Source organism: Callospermophilus lateralis, chromosome 1, assembly GCF_048772815.1.
Source record: "Callospermophilus lateralis isolate mCalLat2 chromosome 1, mCalLat2.hap1, whole genome shotgun sequence".
Taxonomy (NCBI): domain Eukaryota; kingdom Metazoa; phylum Chordata; class Mammalia; order Rodentia; family Sciuridae; genus Callospermophilus; species Callospermophilus lateralis.
In genome coordinates, this window is record NC_135305.1 from 141,751,124 (window position 1) to 141,766,084 (window position 14,961).

Consider the following 14,961-nt stretch of genomic DNA (forward strand, 5'->3'; position numbering starts at 1 on the left):
CTGGTTACTAGGCCCACTCGGTAGATAGAGATGATGCTGAGTGAAAAGATTCAGATTCTTGACTCTGTAAGTGATAGAAGATATAAGAATTCAGGAAATTATCCTGATGGTGATGCTTTGGATAGGGAAATGTATTCATCACTTAGTGATATATCACACTCCAGATTATTCCAATGTATTAGTGTACTCATATCTCCTACAGAGATGTGAGATATTTTCCATACTTTTAAAGTGGCCTCAGTGGTCATCCCTAGAAAGATATATACCTAGGGGTACAAAATTTCAAATGTACATATCACACGTGGTTCTAGTCTAGCTGGAAAACCAAAGGCTCTGCTTCTCATTAATTCTTGTTCTTTTCTTTGCTGTGTATTTTCACTGCTGTTCATATCAAGAAATACCCTGAAAAATTCATACGCAATAAGCCATATAATAATAGTCTTTCTGCATCCTCCTAGTTCCCCCAAATGGAATGGTGGAGTTCATTCCTGGAGAAAGCATGGGTCAGGAGGCCCCATCAAAAGCCATGGTAAGTTTGTTTTTCTTCCTCTGAAATCCAAGTGTTACTTTTTAGTTTATCTTTCTCTTGTAATATGATTTCTTGGAGATGACAAACAATTTTCTGTGTGTGCAGATTTTTATGGGGGTGTCTGTTGCCAACTGAGACCTCACTGAAGGCAACATTCACAAGAAAGAATATTAGATTCACACTGTATAATAGCAAGCTTTGTGCCTGTCTGTGGTTTTTTCCTCCTGGCCATTGAATTCCTTATTTATCACTTCATATAGACCTGTGACACAAATTCCCCTAGAGAAGCTTGTGTCATTTGGTGAGTGTACATTTGCTTTGTCCTTGCCTTTGAGTTTCCTTGAATTGACCACTTTCTCATTGGATTTTCTAATATCAAAAAATAAAAAAGGACTTGTGCATACAGGATAGAGCATGGCTTGATCCTCATAGTGACTCCTTTTCTGTATTTACAGGAGGATTCAAGAGGACCCATAATTGGTATGTATCCTGGCCTCAATCTCTTCCTGATGCAAAATGTAGATGATGCCAAGGGTTGGACAGTCTTCTTTCCTTTTGAGTTGAGAGTCTCAGAAATTTCACTACCTCCTTGAGAATGAGAAGTGAGGAGCTTGTGGTCCAAATTGATTAAACACACACACACACACACACACACACACACACACAAACAAACATATGGACACACCCACACACACATACACACACACACACAAAAAAAAACACACAAGAAAAACTATGGCCATTCTCCATAGTTCCTGATAGCACCTGTGTGAGTTGAATGATGTGGTTAGTTCCAGAAGAGATTTGTATGTGTTTCTCTGGGTACATTCATGTCACTTGATTCTGAGTGTACCTTTGTATTCATTTTTGCACATTTGTGTTTCTCTAGATATATACACACCAAGATGCCAATGACCACCTGTTTAAACAAAAAAACACCATGTCCATTAGATCATGATTTTGTATATGTGTGAATAGAGCAAATGATGAATTTTCATTGTGTGCAGTTCATTCCATGCCATGAATACCTCAATTAACATGCAAAATATATCCCATCCAAACATGGAAAATTTTCACAACACTCAATAAGGAAAAAAACTCTGTTTCATTCCTGTCTCTGCACCAGTAGCAACTTCATTTAATAACAAACATCACCTGTCAATGGCCCTGTATTTAGTCAGGGCATTTGATTGTTCATCACACTTCACTCATGACAGCTTTTCACGTTCATATACATTTCTCTGAGAGGTGTCAGAATTTATTTTCCAATTCCTATTCTAAGCACAAAGTTCTGGACAGGGTCAATACTTAACAGGAACCCTCAGATCCACCAGCACACTGTGCTCACTTATGGTAGGAATTTGAGACAGAGAAAATGCCCAGGTCAGCATTTCCAGTAGCTAAGGAAGGGGTTTGTTTGCATGTTCCAACTGACATTGAAATCTGCCTTATTGGGTCATTTGATAGACAATACTTTATGGGAAACATGTTTAAACTGTAGGTATTTTCATTGGGAATTACCAGAGCAGCTGCAGCTCATCTAGTTACAGAGCAAAAGATGGGGTCCAGTGAAGATCAAGCTCAGCTCAGCAGTGGTGTCTGATCCCACAGTTTAGGTCTGTGCTGCTTCCTGTGTGGCCTGCAGGATATCACATAGGTCTTCACATTGTTGGTCTCAAATGCTGTCTAGGTCCTTCTAATCATACATACATGGATACTGACACTGACTGGTCACTGTGAGGGTGGGACCACTGAGCTCATCCCTGGGCAGAGTGTCTTCATCTTAGTCCCTATCAGCATTTGATGAATGCCCCTCTGTGGTAAAACCTCACTTGACCAGCATGTGGGGCTCTACAGTGAGCCAGTTATCCACCTGGCATCTCACCAGGACCAGTCAGAATCGTTAGGGAAGTTTAGAAGATAGCACTGTGTCCCACATTTCTCATCAGCTTTAGGTAGTATGTGCCTAACCTTGTGGGGAGCCATCTGGATTTAAATATTGATTTTGTTGATGCAGAGCACTCAGTCCCTCAGAGAGTTCCTGACCCTTTTGCATGAGTCCACAGTCTACTTTTAAATGAGCAGTGAGTTTATGCTAGCAAACTGATGTCCAAGGAAACCTAGGGGAAGGAAATTCATGCTTGCTTCATCTTTGAACTCCAGGTCTTGGTTATCAAAAATAGCAATCACTATTTGGATATGGTGTATATTTTTAATTTTATTTAAATTTAAATACAAAACTTTCAAAGTCTTATCCCAGTTCCACATTTCAAGTGGCCAGTAGACCCATGTGCAGAAGGCAGAGAACATTCCCATTCTCTCATGGGCAGCTGCTCTGATGATGGCACAGTGTATGTTTTGTGAGTTTGTATTCCTGAAACTGTTGGCATTAAGGTTTGCATGTCAAATTGGTCTGTTTCAAAGAGAGAGTAATAATGTGCCAATGGAAGAAAGTAGTTAAAATTTGAAACCTTCTATCTTGAAGGTTTGCAATTGTTTGCAGCATCCTGTTTGAGGCCTCTGACTCCCCAGAGCTTAGAGATGGTCTGAGAAGCCAGAACAGAGATCAGGGTGATCCTGACCATTAATATTAAGTATGACTCTGTTTTGCTTGCTAATAAGAAAACCCTTGAGACTGAATAATTTATACAGGTGTGTTTAGCTTACAGTTCTTAAGATACAAGAGCTAGGCACTGGCAAACAGTTGGCTTTAGTGAATGCCCTCTTAGCTGCATTGCATGATTGGTGGTGTCAGCATGGATGCAGGTGCAGGAGGGAGCCATCACATGGGGAGACAGGAAGCCAGCAGGGAGAAGATGATTCATTTTCTCTTCTTATATAACCAGGATCTAACAAGATTTGAGAAATCTATATTCCTACTTCCAAGTCTCATACCCTTAAATGACCTCATTGCCTCCAAGGAGACCCTTCCTCATACAGGTGCCACAACTCTCATTATTACCATACTAAGGACCAAGCCTCAATCACACAATTCTGTGTGGGACAAATATCATGCAATCCTAGTAGCCATCATGAGCTTAATTGTGACAAAGAATGTATGAGACAATCTTTAGTAATGCTGTTGCTGATGTTTGTATTTCTAAAGGTTGGACATGGACCAAAGATTATGATTCAAGCAGTGACGAGGAAGAGACTGCAGGTAGGAACAGCCCTAAGGGTATGAGAGAATGGGAAAGGTTTCCTTCTAGGAGTTGAGTTCACCTAACTAATGTGGGAAATGAGGAACTGGCGTGAAATAAAAATAAACAGCAATATGTATTGCTTTTATAAAAGTAAGAGTTAGTAGACCTCATGACTTTGAGCATCCTGTTTGTAAGAAGACGTTTTTCTGCTTTGACAGTTAAACACACTCTTCCATGCAAGTCCCACTCTGTCCTGAATTTGCCTCTTCTAAGCATCAAGTAGCTTGGCTTTTATTGTTGGCTATTTTTTTTTCATTGTACATGAAAGAATTAAGATCTGCACTTTAGGTTTGATGCACAATGGAAGGAATCTAGAGCAGAACCCACTTTCTTAAAGTGACTTTGTGAAACTGTAATTGAAGCTCTCACTAGTGATAAGCAGTAAATAAGAAGTCATAATTCCCCTCTGCATGTTCTCTTCTTAGATCAGCACTTTCTCTTCTGTGTTTTGTCTACTCCTGGTTTAAAATAAACTCCCAACTGTGAGGGACTTAAAGAAAATTGTTTCAGTGCTCCCTTGACAGGTCACTGTGTTCTCCTGTAAAAGAGTGGGGAGAAGTTCCTCCTTGAGCATGTTTCCAACCTCCAGTCTTCATCTAATTCCCAAGCCCTGGGACTAGGAGGAACATCTGAATGTGCTTGTATTCAAGAGGCCTAACTCTGGAAAGTCAGAGAGACTGTGGCTGCCTCATGGAGGAACAGGATGACACAGACATCCCTACTGAGTACAGTGGCAGAATGTGAACTGGAAAAGTGCTCTTAGTATCCTAGATCTGTTTCTCATTGCAGAGGTGAGGTGATGGAGGCCAGGAGACAGAAGTGCAGACAAGAGGAAGAATGGAGAGCTGGACTTTGTCTCTAGGACACCAGGAGATGGAGCAACTCAAGTTCTCACCTTTAACTCTGCCTTTCCTTTTTCTAAGGCCACATCATTACCATCAAGGCCATGGTCCATAGGGAAGACATAGAAACTGATGCAGAGGAGGAGGACAAGGAGGAGGAGAAGGAGGAGGAGGAGGAGGAGGAGGAGAAGGAGAAGGAGAAGGAGAAAAGTACCAGAAATCTGTACGTAATTGATTTCCTATTGGTGCTCTTATTTATCCTTTCTTATGTAGAGCCTCTGTAGCTTTTCTATGTTTCATCTTTCCCATATTTACAACTTTTCTAAATGTGCTTTCCTCATCCAGATCTTTGAGGTCCTTGGACCTTCAATTTCTCTTAAATCTCTCTGCACTAACATTCTTAGTCTTTCCGTAGTTTTTTTACCACAGGCAACATCACTGAATCATGCTGAGCAATACTGCATACCCATACACTGAGTTTGAGTTGTAGGGAGCATCAGAAATACTGAGTTGTTGCCTGATGCATGAGACATAAATAATCTGGCTCTGTTCTAGTGACCACTGAGTAGCTGGGTTCTTCTGCCTTTGATGACTCTGAGCATGCATGAATTTACCCTTCCTTTCCTAGGTCAAGATTACACAATTGGAAAGTAGTTCCCATAACATGAATTGTTTCCAGGGGCCCTCTCCTGGTTTAAAATGTGGGCTCAATGCAGCAAAAGTGATAAAGCAGTTTAGGAAGAGGAAATTTGCGTGTGGAAAAAATGTGAGGGAGAGGAGAGGTCAAAATCACATATTCTCCATTGCTTCCTTAAGTTTCTTTGTTGCACTTTATGCAATCCATCAGAAGAAATAGAGCACTGAAGTGGCCCCAGTTACATGTGACCATGGCCATGCAAGAGGAGGTGCAATTTGATTAAAATCAGTGCAGGAAGCGGTCTGAGGATGGAGCTACAGAGGATAGGGCTGGAGGAGCAGGGTCCTTGCTCCACCCTGTGTCATCACAGGGGCTGCTCCTCAGGGTCCCAGATGTGTGCTACTCAGTCTTTACACCCAAATGTCCTAGAGAACCCTTCCTATTCCCTCACGTTTACTCTCTAGGGGAGCAGCCTCAGAAGGTTCTGAAGGTGAATGTCCGTGAGAATTTGCTGCCGAGGACATTCATAGAGATTCTCTGCCCACAGATAACAGCCTCAGCTGAAGGCAACATACCTGCTTCAGTGCTCCCTGCCCAGAGCCCAGGAAAGATCAGGGCCCCAATTCATCTTGCATTTCCTGAGAACAATTGTGGTCCTGGCCACTCTCTGTAGCCAGCAACTCATCCAAAGTGACATTTTTTTTTAACCTGATTCTGTGTTATAGACTCCGTAAAACACCTGGGAGAGAAGTAATTTTGGCCCCGGGACACAGGAGAGATGACACCTGTAGTGTGCAGGACCTGGAATTAGCCAGCAAGACTTGGAGAAGGAGCTGTTTTTATGGTTCCAAAGACACAACAGTCTATTATGTATAGAATTTACAGATTTATGCGTTTTTTGTTTAATAATTTTAATATTAGTATTTCTTATTAAATTTTTATATAAAATTATATTTCCTTGGTAAGAGTTGTTTTTTCAACTCATTCTGTAAAATAAAACACACTAAACAGAGGTAGGTGTTCTGAAGGTAGATCCCAATGAATTACAAAGTAGTTACCCTGGTGACCCCCATCACCATCAGTGCTCTCCTCCCATACCCCTCAGTTTGCTTTTTAGGTTGCTTTTCAGGTTGGTATTACAACATTCACTAAATTAACGATGTGGGTGACAAGGTACAATAAAGAATTGAATAATTAAATTGCAAGCTAAGTAAAATTCCAACTAAATTTCATAATTGTTTAATTAATTTATCCATTTAATAGCTAATTAAATCTCAAGTCAAGACACCCAATATAAGAAAGGGCTGGGAAACAATTGGAAATTTTCATTTATAAAAATTGTGGTTTTACATTTTATATTCTTTTCTCAAGAAGAATTTTTTGTAATATATCACATACATATAAAACAAGTTGGAAACATACATTATAAACTTGTACCAATGGTGATAAATACATTAAATGACATGTGTCTCATTGGAAATAGGTTGGTTTCTATATAGAGAGAGCATGAAAATTACTAAGATAATAATAAATCTAGACAAAATATAAATATCTGTTCTATGGTAACATATGGGCATCACTCCAATCTTACCATGCTAAAATTACATAATACTGTAAAAATATGTGTTAAAACTATGTACTTCAATAAGAAATAAGTTCAATAAAGAATGATAATGCAGGGACTTGGGTTGTAGCTAAGTAGTACTTACCTCACATGTGTGAGGCCATGGGTTTGATCCTAAGCACCATATATAATAAATAATATAAAGGCATTGCATCCATCTACAACTAAAAAGTTTTTTTTTAAAAAAAAAAGAATGATGGGCTGGGGATGTAGCTCAATGTTCGAGCACTCACCTAGCCTATGTGAGGCCCTGGGTTTGATTCTCAGCAACACATATAAATAAATAAAATAAAGGTCCATTGATAACTAAAAAAATATGTAAGAAAAAAAGAATGGTAGTACTGAGAACTAAGGCACTCAGATTTAAAAATTCATGCTTCTTTTTCATTGATCCAATATTTTGTCAACTAAATTTTCAAAATTTGTTCAGAGCTAACATTACTCATACATGTTACTCATCTAGTATTTCATAATTTTTCTTTCCCCATAAAAGAACTTTGATAAATATCCAAAATATTCAGGTTAAATATATATGAAATGAAGCTGAAAGAATTTATAGTATCATTTTTCACTGTCACCTCAAGTGTTTGAGTATTACATGTTATTCAACTAAAATAACAAAATTAAAATCATAATGGCACAGCCTGTATTGTAAATAAATCCAAACAACAGCATGTGTAACACAAAGACAGAGCAGTGGCACATTAAACGAAAATGTAATTTAATCTTGGGGTAATAAATTGAAAGATGATCAGTACTGTAGGATGACTTGGGTCCTAATAGTTTACTACTATTCAATACAGGTTCTAGAACCCCTTGCATCCACACAGGGATGGAGTTGGGTGACAAAATGCTGAGCTGGATGGCAACATTTTATTTGTCTTTTGTTTGCCTAGATTGTAAGATGAATGAACAGACAAGTCCCTCAGCCTGCTGCACTGACCACAGGCAAGCAAAAGCAATAACCATTTAAGTGATCAGCAGGCAGGCACGGTCAGGTCATTACTGGGCAAAGAGTTCAGAGATCAGAAGTTCATAGGTTAGTTGCCAATGTCAGCTCCACTTTCAGTCATAATCCTTTGGAAAGGATGGACACACATACTGTGCCTTGGAACTTTAGTAGCCACTGCACCTCATACACCATTGGGTTCAATAGAGTACTCGAGAACTGAAGTGGCTGGTGCCAACATGTAAGATATTTGTAGGGTGTGTAGATCAACCCAGCCTCTGGCCCTGGAGGGACAATTGCAGCATTAGTGTGAGGAGTTCCTTTTGGCAGGACAGAGGTCTGAATTTGTCTGATCAAAGGCATTATGGTAGGGTCAGCTGGAGAAGAGTACTCAGGGTCACTTCTCAGAGAAAAGGTGCAGCCCCAGTTATGATGCTTGGTGCAGCCTGGGCTGTTGCCACCAGAGAAAAGGCAAGGTCTGGTGATTTAATGTATTCTCTTGCTTGGAAAAGATGCACATTTTGGGGGGTGGCAGTTTGGTGGATCATCTTATTACATGAAGCCTGGATATCATAATTATGTTTAGGTGGAGACTGAGTGATCATGGAAGTGGCAATGAGTTTCTGGTTGACAGAAACTCATTGGAATATGGTGCCATGTTTAGTTTATAATGTGATAGTTTCAGTGTATTTCTCAAAATTGATCACATGTATATTTCTGTAGTAGGAGGAATGCTCTCTGTTGTACAAGCCATGGAGGCTAGAAGTGAATCCCTTCAATCCTGTGACTCATGCCTGCATATGTGTATCTGTTAGGCCACTATATAGAGAGGAGGGGTCAGGTGGTTCACATGTCCTTGGATTCACCTCCAGCATGGTTCTGATGCTTCAACTCTTTCATAACCCAGAATAACTAGGACATCTGGCTCAATCTTCATTTTACAAAATGCAAGGAATGAGTGGTACTAGATGGGGCATCAGGATATTTACCATGGAATTTATTATCCCAGAGGAGCTTTCTGAGGATACAATGGCCTTCCTGGTCCATTACTAGTCAGGTATGTTGTTGCTGTGATCAAAATCTGACAAGAAAAAATGAGAGGAGGAATTTTCTTTTTTGACTCAGCCTTTGAGATTTGTCAGTTCATATATGGTCATCTTAATTGCTGTTTCTAAACTGAGGCAGAATATCATGGCCAAATGACATAGAGAAGAAAAGCATCTTGAATCATGAAATCAGGAAGCAGAGAGACCTCTATGTCCCAGAGAAACCAGGAGCAAAATAGAAACCCCAAAGTCTCATCCCCAGACAACCTCATTCAGCCACAATCTGCCTGCATATAGTTACCATCTATATCATTGGATTTAACCACTGATTAGTTTACAACTCACAACCTTTTCATTTTTTCCTCTCAAGATTCTTGCATTGCGTCCCCCATGATATTTGTGGCACACCCTATATCCAAACCATAAGAGTCCCTGAGTGCCTTTTAGGGACATCTTTTTCATTGATTTCTGTCCTCACATGCACAGCACAGCCAGGCTCTCTGAGACCACTCTCATTCATCTCTAGATTTTGGGGGTAAGTGTGTGTTTAGTCAACATGGAAGTTATGAACCCTCTGGGCATGCTACTAATAGGAAGACATTCAAATTAGCTGTGGGGACAAAAGAGACCTAGGAGTTGGAGGTTCAGCATTCAACTTCCTTCAAGCTGCTTTGGGCAAAATATCACCTTGACTTCCCTGACCGTTGGTTATAGTCACTTTCCAGGTTTTGACCCCTTTCCCACTTTTCCAATTCTTCTGAGCTGTTTTTTTTTTTTTTTTAAATCCAGGTCTAGTTCAGATGGGCTGTTGCCCTTTCATGTTCCTATTCATGGGCTTGGCAGCTCCCTGCTGAGAGACCACTGATGACAAGTGACTCAGCATAAGGTCACCATGGACCCTCACATTCCTCATAGTCCTCTCAGTATCTCCCACATGGACTTTGGTTTCATCTTTGGCATTTCATTTAATGTTTCTGTCTTGTTGACATGCTTTTATGCATTTCACATGTTATACATTTTTTCCTTAATCTACTGCCTACTTTTGTGGATTTACCACCAATTTTAGTCTCAAACATTGTGTTTGACACATCTCATTCTGCAGTGTACTGTCAGTGGCTACATTTATTCTCATTTTTTAATCTTCCATGCTTTATGTGACATGCTAAACAGAACCACAATCCAGTCCTGATGGACAAAACAAATTTAGGTCTTCTATTTTCTGTGAAGTTCATCAGTATCACAGTTTCCATGGCTGAGCTTTAAAAAATGAGTTGTCAAGTATTCCTCAAGCAGAGAGGGTCCTGCCTCTGAACTAAGGTGAATTCCAGGGTCAGGGATATGAACTGAGGCAGATGAGAGTTAGTGTCAATCTGAGATTCTCCTCAGGGAGCCTGTCCATGCAGGGGGAAGTGACCAAGTGCCCCCTTCCCTCATGCAAGACCACATAGGAAATTCTTCCTGAGGAAAGGTATGTATGGCTGGAGGTGGGAGGAAATGCCAGAGAAGACTGTGCAGGCATTTTTGGAAGACCCTAGGATAGAGAAGCCTTCCCATAGATGACTTCTGGACAGTGATAAATAGTTCCCTGAGACTAGCAGGAGGCACATGCAGTCATGCTGGGAGAAGAAAATAGACCCGAGGAGCCCCATCTTCTCACACTCTGCTCCCTCCTACAGCATCTGGAGCTTAGCGTGTTCTCCCTTATGAAATTCAACCAGTGTAGTCTGCCAGGCTTACACATACAATCAGCCTCCTTCAGTGCATTTTCCAGGTGAGGTCCTCTTTGTGCCTTGGCTATTTCCAGTGTCCTGGGGGTGATCCTGTGTTAGTCTGACCCTCAGAATATCACTGCAATGTCACTGCAACCCCAGACACAGATTAAAAACTCCTGATGTCCATTCAGGGACTATAGTTGGACTCCTCCTTTTCACCCCCAAGGATGGCCTGACTCCTGAACTCTATGCCACACCAGCTTCTCTCTGGATTCCTCTGAATGCCCTTCCACTGACATTTGCTGGTTTAAGATTCACAGAGTGGCAGCCCCTCTCCTGAGGAACCCAAATCTTCTGTCACTGGAGCACCTATTGTCAGTATGTCCAGCCTCACTCTGTGCCAGTTGTGGCAAAACTGTGACTCAGATTGGTGGCATTGACAGTGCATGGGAAGTCATGGCAATTCAAGTTCATGTCAACAGGTTCTTTGTATCTGTTGGAAGAGAATCTGTCAAACCCAAGCTGATCTCCCCACATGCAATAGTGTAGAGTAATTGTGTGAAAATTTGTGTGGATGCAGGCTTCTTAGGTATTGAGAAACCAAGATTCATGTGTCCATCTAATGTCATCACAGATAATGACAGACTTCTGCCTATGTGCTGTTTTCTACATGTGTTTTATCCTTTTTTTTTTTAGGTTCCTCACTGCTCCCCTAGCAGATTCCATTGTGATTGGTTTATTTTCCCCTATCATACCACTTTTGTTACCTTTCATGTCCTTTTATCTATACTTGAAATTTATTTTTATAGTGGTTTCTATGTGCTTTACATCAATACCAACATAGTTTGCAATGATGCTGCCTGAGTTCTATTACTATGTTCCCTCTCCTCCTACCCTCATGTATTCCTTCTTGTTTATGATGCTGTTGTCATAAGTATGATGTGCATACTGGCATTCTTGTGTTCATTTCCATTATTGATTCAAACTGTGAACTTTATTTATCCTGTCTTTAATTCACATGGTAATATGTTAGAAACTAAAGTACAAAACTATATCATTGTTAGGATTTATGATCAGCTATGTAAGTACCTTTAGCAGAGATATTAATTCTTCAGGTGAAGTTCCCATCTCTTACCCTTCTTAAGTCTTAGGACTCCCCTTGGTATTTCATGCTGGGCAGGACTACCAGAACCACAAATGTGGTCTGTAACTGTCCCATTTGTGGTTGTCAGCTCTTTTTCACTGTGACCATTATACCTGACAGGAACAAGTTAGAGAAGGGCACATTAATTTTTGGCTCATGACTTCACAGGTCTTCATGAGCTTCTGACTCTATCACAGAAACCGCTTAGTATAAGGGCATGGTGGAATATGTAGAAGAATATAACTAGACCCTTATTTCTCACATTGCATAAAAATCAACTCAAAATATATCAAAGGGAAATGGTGAGCCATGTCTGAGGATGTGCAACAGCAGCAGCAGTCTAGGCCACAAGGAGAACAGGGGCAGCGCCTGCCTGGGTGCCATCAGGGCATTGTCATTGCCTTTGCACTGCCCCCACACTCCCATGGCAAAGCAAGAATAGTCATGGCAGCCTTGCTCAGGAGATGCAGCTTGCATGTGCAGGGCATGTTCCCCTCTTAAAGGAGCACATCACTGTGGTGTGGGTCGGTGTGCATAATGAAGCTTCAGCATCAGGCCTGCTGTCAGCTTTGTGGCAGCCATGGGCATGACTGGCCCTAGTCACCGGCTGAGCATCTGGGACCAGGCCTTCTGGCACGAGGGCAAGTTGGTCTCTGCCACTGGAAGCTGTGGTGGGTGGGCTCCTGAACATAGGTGGTGGGAGCGGCCCTGCAGGCAGAGTGGCATGGGCATGGCTCCAGGCAATTTGGTGAGTCTAGCTCTGCTTGTGGCCTCAGATCTGGGTCCTGCTGGGCTTTGTGCTGGCTTCACAGGCTTGCTCTGCTCTGTGCTTCAGAGCTACAACCAGTGGGACCAGCACATCAGTGATGACACAGCAGACGGAGGACTGTGGGCACAGCAAAAGACCCAGGCTGCAGGGCACAGGAAGATGTCCGTGAGGCACAGCTGTGGCCATAAGGCTTTGCCAAGTTGGTGGCCTCACATGACAGGAACCTGCTCTTTGTGGGAGTCATGACCACCCAGAAATACTTCAGACTCCTGCTGTGACCACCTTCAGAACATGACCTAAGGCAATTCTTGGGATAGTGGAGTTTTTCTCTACTGAGGGTTCAGACACATCTGTACCAATTCCAGTAGTGCCACTGTGGGGTGTGGATGTCACTTACCTACCCCAGAAGACTTTTATGATGCTTAAATATATGCATGAGCACTGCTTGGACAGTGATCTGGAAGCAGATGATGATCTTTATATCAAAGGAGATTATCTGAAGAGATTTCTGAGGAGCTTGAATATCAGTGAGCCCCTGTTTCTCAGGCAGACAGGACTGAGCTCCACAGAAGTGTTTTGGGTCTTGTGAGATGCATCAGCTTTTTTTTTTTTTAATGAGAATTCTGAAAAGAACAAGAAGGGGTACATCTGAGATCTCCATTGCAGTAAGATTCACTAAGCTATCACCTTCAACCTGAACAAAAACCCAAGCTACCAGCACAAACTGCACAGCTACATTCTCAGTCAGCAAATTGCAGAGCAGCAGCATCACACAATATAGTTCCAATGAGAAATCATCCTAATGAGCAAATACAGCAACACAGAGATGCATAAAGAGGACCAACATCTGGGAATCCTTGCTTCCCTCATGAGGTTTCAGTCCTGCCATCAAGAGGAAATTCTGCAATGGGAATTTCTGACTGGGTAGAATTCATATTTGCCTGTGGACAGTTACCCAATCTGCACCCGAGAGAGAGAGAGAGAGAGAGAGAGAGAGAGAGAGAGAGAGAGAGAGAGAGAAATTTTTAATATTTTTTAGTTTTTTGGCGGACATATCATCTTTGTTTTGTATGTGGTGCTGAGGATCGAACCCAGGCTGCACACATGCTAGGCGAGCACCCTACCGCTTGAGCCACATCTCCAGCCCTTGGATGATATCTTCATGTAGGTTGTGGAAATGATCAAGGCCACCACCAAGACCTGGGAATGCATCATGGATTTCAAGGATATCCGAGGTGGCTATCGTCTTGTGGTGAATTCCATGTATGGGGCAGAGTACATTCTGAACCTGCTTCTTCTACCCAGGAAGTATAAAGGCAAGAAGATGTCAGTTCCAGTGACGAGGCATGCAGACCTATAGCAGATTTTCAGCAAGATCCAGTTTGTGGAGCATGAGAAACTAGACACTCAGGAGCTGGCCAACAGAATCAACCAGAAGTCTGAAAACCTATTCTTCCTCTCTAGTTCCCTGAAGAAGCTTCTTCCTTTCCAGTTCCCTGGATCCAAGAACAAATGCAAAGAGCCCAAAGATGAAAATGTCATATACTGATGCCATTATCTGGACATTTTGACATGTTTGTGAGGGACAACCATTTTTCCTTTTATTCAAAAAAACTGGCTTCTGGAGAAACTATGTTTTTGGCATTACTGGTACTTAAAGGACATCCACGCCTGGGGATGAAGGATGTGGAAATCTTCAGCAATGTTTTCCAAGCAGGTTTGAAGATGTTCAGAAGCCAGGAGGTAGGAGTAGTGCATGTCCAGCACCCTGTCTTCCATGACTCCAATCTGGATCCCAAGGAATACAAAGTGTATTTGGGGTCCAAAGCATCATCACATGGTTCTATGCAGCAATTAGCTGAAAGGTGACTGGAGAAAAATAATCCAAGTTACAGTCAAAGCAGCCAGTCAACTCCACTGGTCAAAACATTTTTAATTATCTATTTAATTTTTTTGTAAGATCAGCTATTAAAGTCCATGCAAGGATACAATTTCTAAGTGATTTTCTTTCATAGGACTCCTTTAATATTCAGCTTCGTGAACAAAATTGTGGTTAGTGTTTGCCTTTGAACACGTATTCCTTTGAACCTTATGTAGCAGAAATGTCTTGGATGATTTGAAATGTCTTGCATGAAAAAAATATCTTGAATGCCTTCCAGGTCCCTTCTCTATAGTCCTATGACAAAAGTCCTGAACATTCTCTTGAGTTATTATTGTAACAAAAAGAAACAAAACACTGTAACATTCTGTTTTTTAATATTGCTCAGTTTTTTCTCTTTTTACAAGTTTTTATAAAGTCATCTCAAGTTCTATTACAGGAAGTTGAGCAGCAAGTGCATGCAACTGATGTTGCAGTCTGGTCTTATGGCAGCGTTGAGATGGTGAATCCTTTAAGATCTGAGGATTGTGGAAGGTCTTCAGTCATAGATGGTGTACCCTTCAAGGGGAAAATGGAGTCCCCGTTTCTCTCTCTTTTCCTCTTTCCCTTACCTGCCGTGAGGTGGGC

The 14,961-nt window shown here is 41.5% G+C and overlaps 1 long non-coding RNA gene and 1 pseudogene across 1 annotated transcript; both read left to right on the plus strand.

Annotated features, from left to right (window-relative positions):
* The first annotated feature begins 480 nt into the window (after nucleotides 1-480).
* LOC143411696 (uncharacterized) lies at nucleotides 481-3,679 on the plus strand. The gene is made up of 3 exons (XR_013092887.1): nucleotides 481-529; nucleotides 985-1,009; nucleotides 3,636-3,679. It is a non-coding gene; the product is annotated as an uncharacterized LOC143411696 (long non-coding RNA).
* An 8,316-nt stretch (nucleotides 3,680-11,995) lies between these two features.
* On the plus strand, nucleotides 11,996-14,324 carry LOC143399139 (chondroitin sulfate synthase 1-like; annotated as a pseudogene).
* Nucleotides 14,325-14,961: the final 637 nt, after the last annotated feature.